The following is a 9,318-nucleotide window of genomic DNA, read 5'->3' on the forward strand; positions in this document are numbered from 1 at the left end:
CAGTGGTCTGATTTACTGAAGTGTACGGAGAATGAATGGCTCAGAAGGTATCTTTGATGTTTAATTAGCAATAAGCTAGGGTGTTTAGGCCTCTAGTGGGACAGGAAATCTGCTGGTAGCATTTTGGTTACACACCCTTGAAGAAGGCCTGGTTGAAGTCACCAGCAATCATGAAAATGGCTTCTGGGTATTGTGCTTCAAGACTGATTACCAACAGAATATAAATCATTGAGTGCTAGCTTCATGTCTGTCTGAGGAGGAATGTGGAAGCTGTCAGGATAGCTAAAATAAACTCCTTTGGCAGATAGTCTGGCCAACACTTCACCACTGGATATTCTAAACTGGGTGAGCAAGAGCTCACCAGAACTAACACATCCAAGCACCATGAGGAATTGATTAAGAAGCAAACCCCTTCACCTCTGTAACTCCAGCCGAAAATGCTGTATGGTCCATCCAGTGACTGAGAACTCCTCAGGTAGAATGGCACAGTCAAGCGAAGTAATTACATGGTATATCACACTTGCAGGCATATTTTATTTCCAAATCAATTCCAGATTTCTTACATGAGCAATTATGTTTGAACTTTTGTACAGCAATTACACATGGAGATAAGTTTGCCTTGTCAGGAATGTGATAAACTGACATTTCAAAGTTCAGTTTTATGGCAATTAAGAAAAAATGCTGTTAATGGAAAAATGCAGAGCATCAATCAGGTCAAATTATCAGCAAGTCTTTGCATATCAGATAAACTAAGTCAATGCTATTAATACAGATTTTTTGAAAATATTAACCAATATATTTTGTGTTTCCTATTTTGTTTTATCAATATCACCTCAGACTTATAAATATAACTAAGTAAGGAAGGCAAATAGAGCATAAAGATTTGCTTCCTACATAAATGGAAATATAGCAATGCTCTCTTATGAATAGCGAAAGGAAGTGGTAAAGGAGTAGAGTCCTCTTAGGGCAAGAAAAGTGAACTTTTATATGGATGCTGAGAGCAATCGTAATGCATACTTTGCACCTCCATCAGAGAAAATTGAGCTTACAAAGTAACAGTAAGGAGGAGTTAATTGAGACATAGATACATTAGAAATAGCTCACATGGACATAATCGAGCAATTGGCTTAAATTATCAGGATTGATTGGGATGCATCCTAGGATTCTGAGAGAAACATGGGAAGAAATCACAGGGGTAATCTTCCAATGCATTTGCGATATGGGAAGAATGCCAGAAGACTTACTCCTTTATTTTTTAAAAAAGTATACTTATGACTAGCCCAGCAACTGCACTTAGTTTAACCACAGTGGTGGGAAAGCTTTTATAAACTTTGATTCAGTACAAGATTAGTAGGCATTTGAAGGAAAATTGATTAATTAGGGCAAGATTTGTTGAAGGCAATTCTTCCTTAACCTAACTGATAAAATTTTTGGTGCAATATGAATAGAGTTGAAGTGGATAAGGGAGTCAATGTACTATAAATGCACTTCCAGAAATTTCTATACGGTACCAAGCAATAACGTACCACCAAAGTTAAGTCCATGATGTTAAATGAATGGGACATAGGTAGCATGGAAATGAAGTTGGTTAAGCAGGAGACAGCAGAGGCTTGTCCCACATGCTTGTCTCTCAGATGGAGGGAGAGTGAGTGACAGCATTCCCCAGGGGTCAGTATAAGAATCCCTGGGGAATGTTTTTTTAAATCTATGCTAATGGCCTGGACTTGGGGATGCAAGCTGGAACTCCTAAGCTCACAGATGCCACAAAACTTGTGAAATGTGAAGAGAGCAATGATAAATTGGAGCCGGATATGAAAAGACTGGTTGAGAGAGTAGATATGTGGCATATGAAGTTTTGTGCATTGAATTGTGAGGTGATGCATTTTCTGTCAGGAGAATGTGGGCAGGCAGTATAGAGGACACTGTTCTAAAAATGGTGCAGGAGAATAACTTGTAAGTATGTTAAAAGTGGTTGGGCTGGTTGAGGACGTTGTTATTAAGGAATAACCAATTCTAGATTTTCTCAGTAGAGCCACTGAGTATAAGACAAGGGAAGTCATGTTGAATCTTTATTTTATAAAGTTTCAACATGCCTTCCCTTGGCCTGACTCAGGTACGTTATTGTGTAAAATTCTAGCTGCCTCATTATTGAAAGGATGTGGCAACATGAGTGAGTGGTAGGCGAGGGGGGAGGAAGGTGAAGTCTACAGAAAATTTATTGGGATGAGGGGCAACAATTTCAAGAACAGTTTAGAGAAGTTTTGACTGTATTCTGCAGAAGAATACAAAGAATACATTCAAAACCTAAAGGAAGATCCAGTAGAAGAATATAAAATTATGAGGTGCGAGTCCAGCCAGAATGGATAGCAAGAGGCAGTGAAGATTTAGGGTCAAAGATATAAATTTGAAGAGGAAGAAAATGAATACTGAGAAGAAGAAAAACGTGTTTATACAATGCGTGATTGGAATCTGGAATGAATTGCTGGGAGATGTACCAGAAGCATATTCAATTATAGCCTTTAAGAGGGAATTGGATAATTAGAAGGTGAGGAAAATTTTGCTCATTTACCAGGAAGGTACTGAACCACGGGACTATTGAGATACTCTGATACTCTCTGATGGCGAGCTGATACAGGCACAGACGCTGAAAGGCTTCCTTCTATGCTCTAACAATTTCATGATTCTATGATTACATGCAGCTGGCATGGTATCAAATCACAAACACTGAACTGGGGAACTTTCATATCGGCTGACAATGTGAACAAAGATCCAAGTTTTTAAAATGACCTTGCACATGATCAAATTGCTCAGAAAATCTGCTTTATTCATGGTAAGTCTTCAAGTGATCATGAGAGATTGTTGTTACCTAACCCACTGGACAAAGACAAAGAGGATTAGATGAAATGTCAGTTTAAAACCATGCCCAAAATAACCCATCATTGGCTTCAATGGAGTATAAAATGTGGAAAGAGGAGTTTGTGGGTGGAAGTATTGTAAAACCAGTGAAGTACTAATTTTAATCAGTAATTCCAAAAGCAACAGTAAATTAAAGTGTCTCTATGTCATACTTTCACCGTTCTTTCATTGTGGATACCAATTGCTGCCATGAACCAGAGTTTAATTTTATGTCTCGAGAAATAACTGGTCATATCATGCAATTTATTTTCATAGTGGTTTTATTGAAGACAATGAGGGCACAAATTTTAGAATTGTCTGAGAAAATACAGTAAAGTAGGAAATAGCTTCTAATTATACCACTTTGGAACATAATACCACTTTTACTCCATCCTATCAATGTAGCAAGAAAGTCCCAAGTAAAAAGAGAGCCTCTGGCATATGTTACATACTTAAACATTTTTGAGAGGATTGACATAATAAAATTAACATTTTTGAAGTAAAATTAAAGGCTGTGGGTAATCTAATCTGTGCGCCTTTAAACACAGTTTCTCTGGTGGTTCCTTGGGATCACTCAAGTTATCCTGCATTGTTATTGAAACGATAACTTACATAGCAATATCCGAGCACCGGTGGGGATAGCATTTCTATGCAGAAGGGATGAAATGGAAAGTCTAAACTGCATCTAAACAAAGGTTCTCATCTCCTGGAGTTACTAGGCAGCTATATTGCAACATTTCTGAGAGGCGTGCCAAGCTGGTATGATTGCGACATTTTTGTTTTTAAGCGTTTTATGGAATCATTGTGATAAGGGTTGGGGCTTGCACTTTCAGTAATTGGGAACTTCAAGTGTTCCTCCAATGTTCATCCTTTGTCCCGCCAATTATACAATCGTCCTCTGTAAGGTCATCTGAAAATATATCAGCGCCCACGTCAATTCGGATGACAAGTTCAAGCTGCCCTCCATCTCCCTGGGTCACCCTCTCTGCCTCAAAGTTATCAGACTGCTTTCCATCTTGCAGTATTGGATGAAGAAACTTTCCTCTAGCTAATGATTCTGAAGACCAAGGTCACCGGGCTAGATCACATTCCTACCAGCATAGGACAGCACTTCTCCAAGTACACCCTTCAACACCACAGCCCCTGTTCATGCTAGGATTGTTGCTTCACCAGATCTGATTGAAATGCTAGGCCATAAATAGAAGATGGCAGAGGCAAGGTCCTGCCTTCAATCTGCTATAACGATCTTAAGACAACTTTAGCTGCCTCGTGGTCTAAAGTCTCTCACAATCAAGATCATTTAGAATAATTGAAAAAATTAATTAAAATCTTAAAAAATAATTCACTTAAAGCATATTTAACTGATGTAAATTATGTATGCAATCATTTTAATTAAAATATATTTTTAAATAATTACTTTCATTTACCTTTTAAGTGAAAGTCAGTAACCCTCTTCAAATGATTTGGGATGTGCTTGAAAAGCCAGACATACCAGCATAATGAAGAAGTTCTTAGAAGAGACCAAGCAGTTTGATCAATCATACCAACAATAAGAGAAAGACAACTCAAATTCCTAGGACACATCATGCAGAAAGATGAACTAGAAAAACTCATACTCTCTGGAAAGATTGAGGGGAGCAAACCTAGAGGAAGACCTCGGCTTATGTACATCAAAAGCATAGCCAGGTGGCTACACATCGAGGAAATGGAAGTCATCCAAAAAACAAGGGATAGATCTGTATGGAAAACCATGGTCACCAACGTCCGCATCGGATATGGTACCTAGACAGACAGACCAGCATAAAGCAAACAGGCCTGATTTAAGGTGGGTTTGACATCTTGGTTCAAGGCATTATGTAACAGCATAGAAATCAGTTGTGAATCTGAGCAAGTTAGTCACACAGGCTTCTGACTGCTACAGCCCACTGTTCTCCTCCCTCCTATAAGAAGGTCCTTATAACTGATTATTTATTTGGTCTGCTTTCTTAATACCACCTTGCTGCTCAATGACAACTTTAATTTGATATTCTTCCTTTGGTGCATGTTGCAACATTTAAGGAGGCTATAAAATTATCAGTTGGTTTTGCAATTTAATGTGGATAAACGTGAGGTTATCCACTTTGGTGGCAAAAGCAGGGAAACAGATTATTATCTAAATGGTGGCCGATTAGGAAAAGTGGAGGTGCAACGAGACCTGGGTGTCATTATACACCAGTCATTGAAAGTGGGCATGCAGGTACAGGTGAAAAAGGTGAATGGTATGCTGGCATTTATAGCAAGAGGATTTGAGTACAGGAGCAGGAAGGTACTACTGCAGTTGTACAAGCCTTGGTGAGACCATACCTAGAGTATTGTGTGCAGTTTTGGTTCCCTAATCTGAGGAAAGACATCCTTGCCATAGAGGGAGTGCAAAGAAGGTTCATCAGATTGATTCCTGGGATGGCAGGACTTTCATATGATGAAAGACTGGATGAACTAGGCTTATACTTGTTGGAATTTAGAAGATTGAGGGGGGATCTTATTGAAACATATAAAATCCTAAAGGGATTGGACAGGCTAGGTGCAGGAAGATTGTTCCCGATGTTGGGGAAGTCCAGAATGAGGGGTCACAATTTGAGGATGAAGGGGAAGCCTTTTAGGACCGAGATGAGGAAAAACTTCTTCACACAGAGAGTGGTGAATCGTGGAATTCTCTGCCACAGGAAACAGTTGAGGCCAGTTCATTGGCTATACTTAAGAGGGAGCTAGATATGGCCCTTGTGGCTAAAGGGATAGGGGGTATGGAGGGAAGGCTGGTACAGGGTTCTGACTTGGATGATCAGCCACCATCATACTGAATGGTGGTGCAGGCTCGAAGGGCCGAATGGCCTACTCCTGCACCTAGTTTCTATGTTATTACTCAGGTAGTTTGGAGTTAGAGATCGGAGTCTCAGAATGTGGTGACAATCATTTAGGACTGCAATCAGGAAAACTTTCTTCATTTAATAGAATATTCATTTTTGGAAATTTTTCCTATGAAGGACTATGAAAACTTGGCCTATCATGAAAGAAGTCAAATAAATTTTGGATCCTATGAAAATCTAAGGATATGGGAACAGTATGAGAATATTAAATGGAGTTAGAAGGTTTGGCATGATCTGACCGATAGGCTCTTTTCTAAGTGGTCTTCCCTTGTACCTATTTTCTAGATTCTTACTTTGAATAATATTGTTGCTCTTCCTCTTCAGAGCAAGGTCTAAGGATGTGATAATTTTCAAAATAATAAGTAGACTTTTTGTATGTTAATTTTATTTAAGTTCTACAAGAAAGGAACGAGGTGAATTTTAAAGCTGAAAGTAGTTTTATGGTTTCATAGGATAATTGTAGTGTTCTTCTTCACTCCTGAAGAAGGGTCTCGGCCCAGAATGTCGACTGTCTATTTTTTTCCATAGATGCTGCCTGACCTGTTGAGTTTCGTCGGCATTTTGTGTGTGTTGTTTTAGATTTCCAGCATCTGCAGACTTTCTCGTGTTTATAATAGTCATGTATATTGAAACCACACTTTGATGTTAGCATGTGCCTTGTCAGGGAGAGGAGAGGTTATGTCATTAATTTCCAGCTGTAGTAAGGGCCGCAGAATCGAGTAAAGTAAATCTGCTTTTCCACACAGACAGAAAGAGATAGATGAAAGGGATTTTAGGCAGTCACAGAGTAAGCTTTGGCCTCACAAGCCTTGTGGCAGACATACACAATGACAACACTAATAATGGCAAACATGTCCCCATTTAGCTGGGATTTTGTGAATGGAAATGGCAAACATGAGCCAAGGCAAAATACTAAAGAAATGCTGCAGTCATCACAAAGAAATTAGCTTCTAGTAATAAAAGTAATGATCGATTGTATAAATGTTAACTGTAATAAATAAATAATTTCCTCCAGAAAAAAAATCATACTGAAATAAAGAGAAATGTATTCTTTTCAATAAAAACAATGTCTTCAAAAAATTTTCAATAACGATAAACAGCCACACCCAAACTATCAAATTTTATCTTACATAATTGAGCTTATAACTAAGACATCACCAAATTATCATAACTATCCTGCAAAGAATTGTTGTTGAAGTATTGTATTTGTTTGTGAAACTCTCCAAGCCGATATAACTACTTACGATTTGTCCTGGACTGCTGTTCTTTATTGACAGCACACTGCTGGGTTTCACTCTGGTAGATTTTTTGCTACAAAACTGAAACGGTTTACCTTCCTACATTGTAAAAGGTAATCATTAACAAAAGATTATGAACAGGAAGAAATCTCAGTGCTTCATCATAATATATCAGGAAATATATCAGGAATATATCAGGATTTTCAAAAGGCTTTTGACAAGGTCCCACACAGGAGATTAGTGTGCAAACTTAAAGCACACGGTATTGGGGGTAAGGTATTGGTGTGGGTGGAGAATTGGTTAGCAGACAGGAAGCAAAGAGTGGGAATAAACGGGACCTTTTCAGAATGGCAGGCGGTGACTAGTGGGGTACCGCAAGGCTCAGTGCTGGGACCCCAGTTGTTTACAATATATATTAATGACTTGGATGAGGGAATTAAATGCAGCATCTCCAAGTTTGCGGATGACACGAAGCTGGGTGGCAGTGTTAGCTGTGAGGAGGATGCTAAGAGGATGCAGAGTGACTTGGATAGGTTGGGTGAGTGGGCAAATTCATGGCAGATGCAATTTAATGTGGATAAATGTGAAGTTATCCACTTTGGTGGCAAAAATAGGAAAACAAATTATTATCTGAATGGTGGCCAATTAGGAAAAGGGGAGGTGCAATGAGACCTGGGTGTCATTATACACCAGTCATTGAAAGTGGGCATGCAGGTACAGCAGGCGGTGAAAAAGGCGAATGGTATGCTGGCATTTATAGCGAGAGGATTCGAGTACAGGAGCAGGGAGGTACTACTGCAGTTGTACAAGGCCTTGGTGAGACCACACCTGGAGTATTGTGTGAGGTTTTGGTCCCCTAATCTGAGGAAAGACATCCTTGCCATAGAGGGAGTACAAAGAAGGTTCACCAGATTGATTCCTGGGATGGCAGGACTTTCATATGAAGAAAGACTGGATGAACTGGGCTTGTACTCGTTGGAATTTAGAAGATTGAGGGGGGATCTGATTGAAACGTATAAGATCCTAAAGGGATTGGACAGGCTAGATGCAGGAAGATTGTTCCCGATGTTGGGGAAGTCCAGAACGAGGGGCCACAGTTTGAGGATAGAGGGGAAGCCTTTTAGGACCGAGATTAGGAAAAACTTCTTCACACAGAGAGTGGTGAATCTGTGGAATTCTCTGCCACAGGAAACAGTTGAGGCCAGTTCATTGGCTATATTTAAGAGGAAGTTAGATATGGCCCTTGTGGCTACGGGGGTCAGGGGGTATGGAGGGAAGGCTGGGGCGGGGTTCTGAGTTGGATGATCAGCCATGATCATAATAAATGGCGGTGCAGGCTCGAAGGGCCAAATGGCCTACTCCTGCACCTATTTTCTATGTTTCTATGTTTCTATGAAAAAGGAGGAAATCACTACTATGAAAATGGCTAATTGTCTTTAAACTTGAAAAAAGTATCAAATATTAATAAATATCCAAATGGAGTAAAGAACATTTCTTCCTTTCCACTCCTCCTGCATACACCAGCACCTGTCCAAATTATATCTGCCAGGACTTTACCCTCTTGCTAATGATGCAGCAGAGTAATTTTATAGATTTTTTCACCATGGAGACTGCTATTTATCGATTACAGCTCAGCATTCAACACCCTCATCCCTTCAGTACTAATCAACAAACTTCAAAACCGCGGCCTCTGTTCCTCCCTCTGCAACTAGACCCTCGTCCTCCTTGTCAGGAGATGGCAGTCAGTGCAGATCAGAAATAGCATCTCCTCCTCACTGACAATCAAGGCTCAAGGTTGGGTGCTTATCCCACTGGTCTGCTCTCTTTGCGCTCATGGCTGTGGGGCTGAGCACAGATCAAACATTAATTGTAAACTTGCCAATGATACAACTGTTGCTGGTTAAACCTCAGATGGTGACAAGGGGGTGTACAGGAGTGAGATAGATTGGGCGGCTGAATAGCGCTGCAGCAACAACCTCACTCTCAAAATCACCAAGACCAAGAAAATGATTGCTGACTTCAGGAAGGGGAAGTCAGGAGAACACACACCTGCCATCACTGATGGGTTAGCAGTGGAAAGGGACATCAGTTTAAAGTTCCTGGGCATCACATCTAAGAGGATCTATCTTGCGATCAACACATTGATGCAATCACAGCAAGACATGACAGGTATTCCACTTTGTTAGAAGTTTGAGGAGGATCAGTATGTCACCAAAGATTCTCACAAATTTCTATGGATGTGTGGTGGAGAGCTTTCTAACTGGTTGTATCACAACTTGGTA

At 40.0% G+C, this 9,318-nt stretch overlaps 1 protein-coding gene across 1 annotated transcript in view; it reads right to left on the minus strand.

Annotated features, from left to right (window-relative positions):
• Positions 1-7,143, minus strand: part of cdhr2 (cadherin related family member 2) — a 152,924-nt gene extending 145,781 nt beyond the window's left edge. Inside the window, exon 1 of the mRNA XM_063053446.1 lies at positions 7,043-7,143. The gene's annotated coding sequence lies outside the window, so the exon portion shown is untranslated. The remainder of the gene's footprint in view (positions 1-7,042) is intronic.
• Between the last annotated feature and the right edge of the window lie 2,175 nt (positions 7,144-9,318).

This window comes from Mobula hypostoma, chromosome 7 (genome assembly GCF_963921235.1).
Source record: "Mobula hypostoma chromosome 7, sMobHyp1.1, whole genome shotgun sequence".
Classification (NCBI taxonomy): Eukaryota; Metazoa; Chordata; class Chondrichthyes; order Myliobatiformes; family Myliobatidae; genus Mobula; species Mobula hypostoma.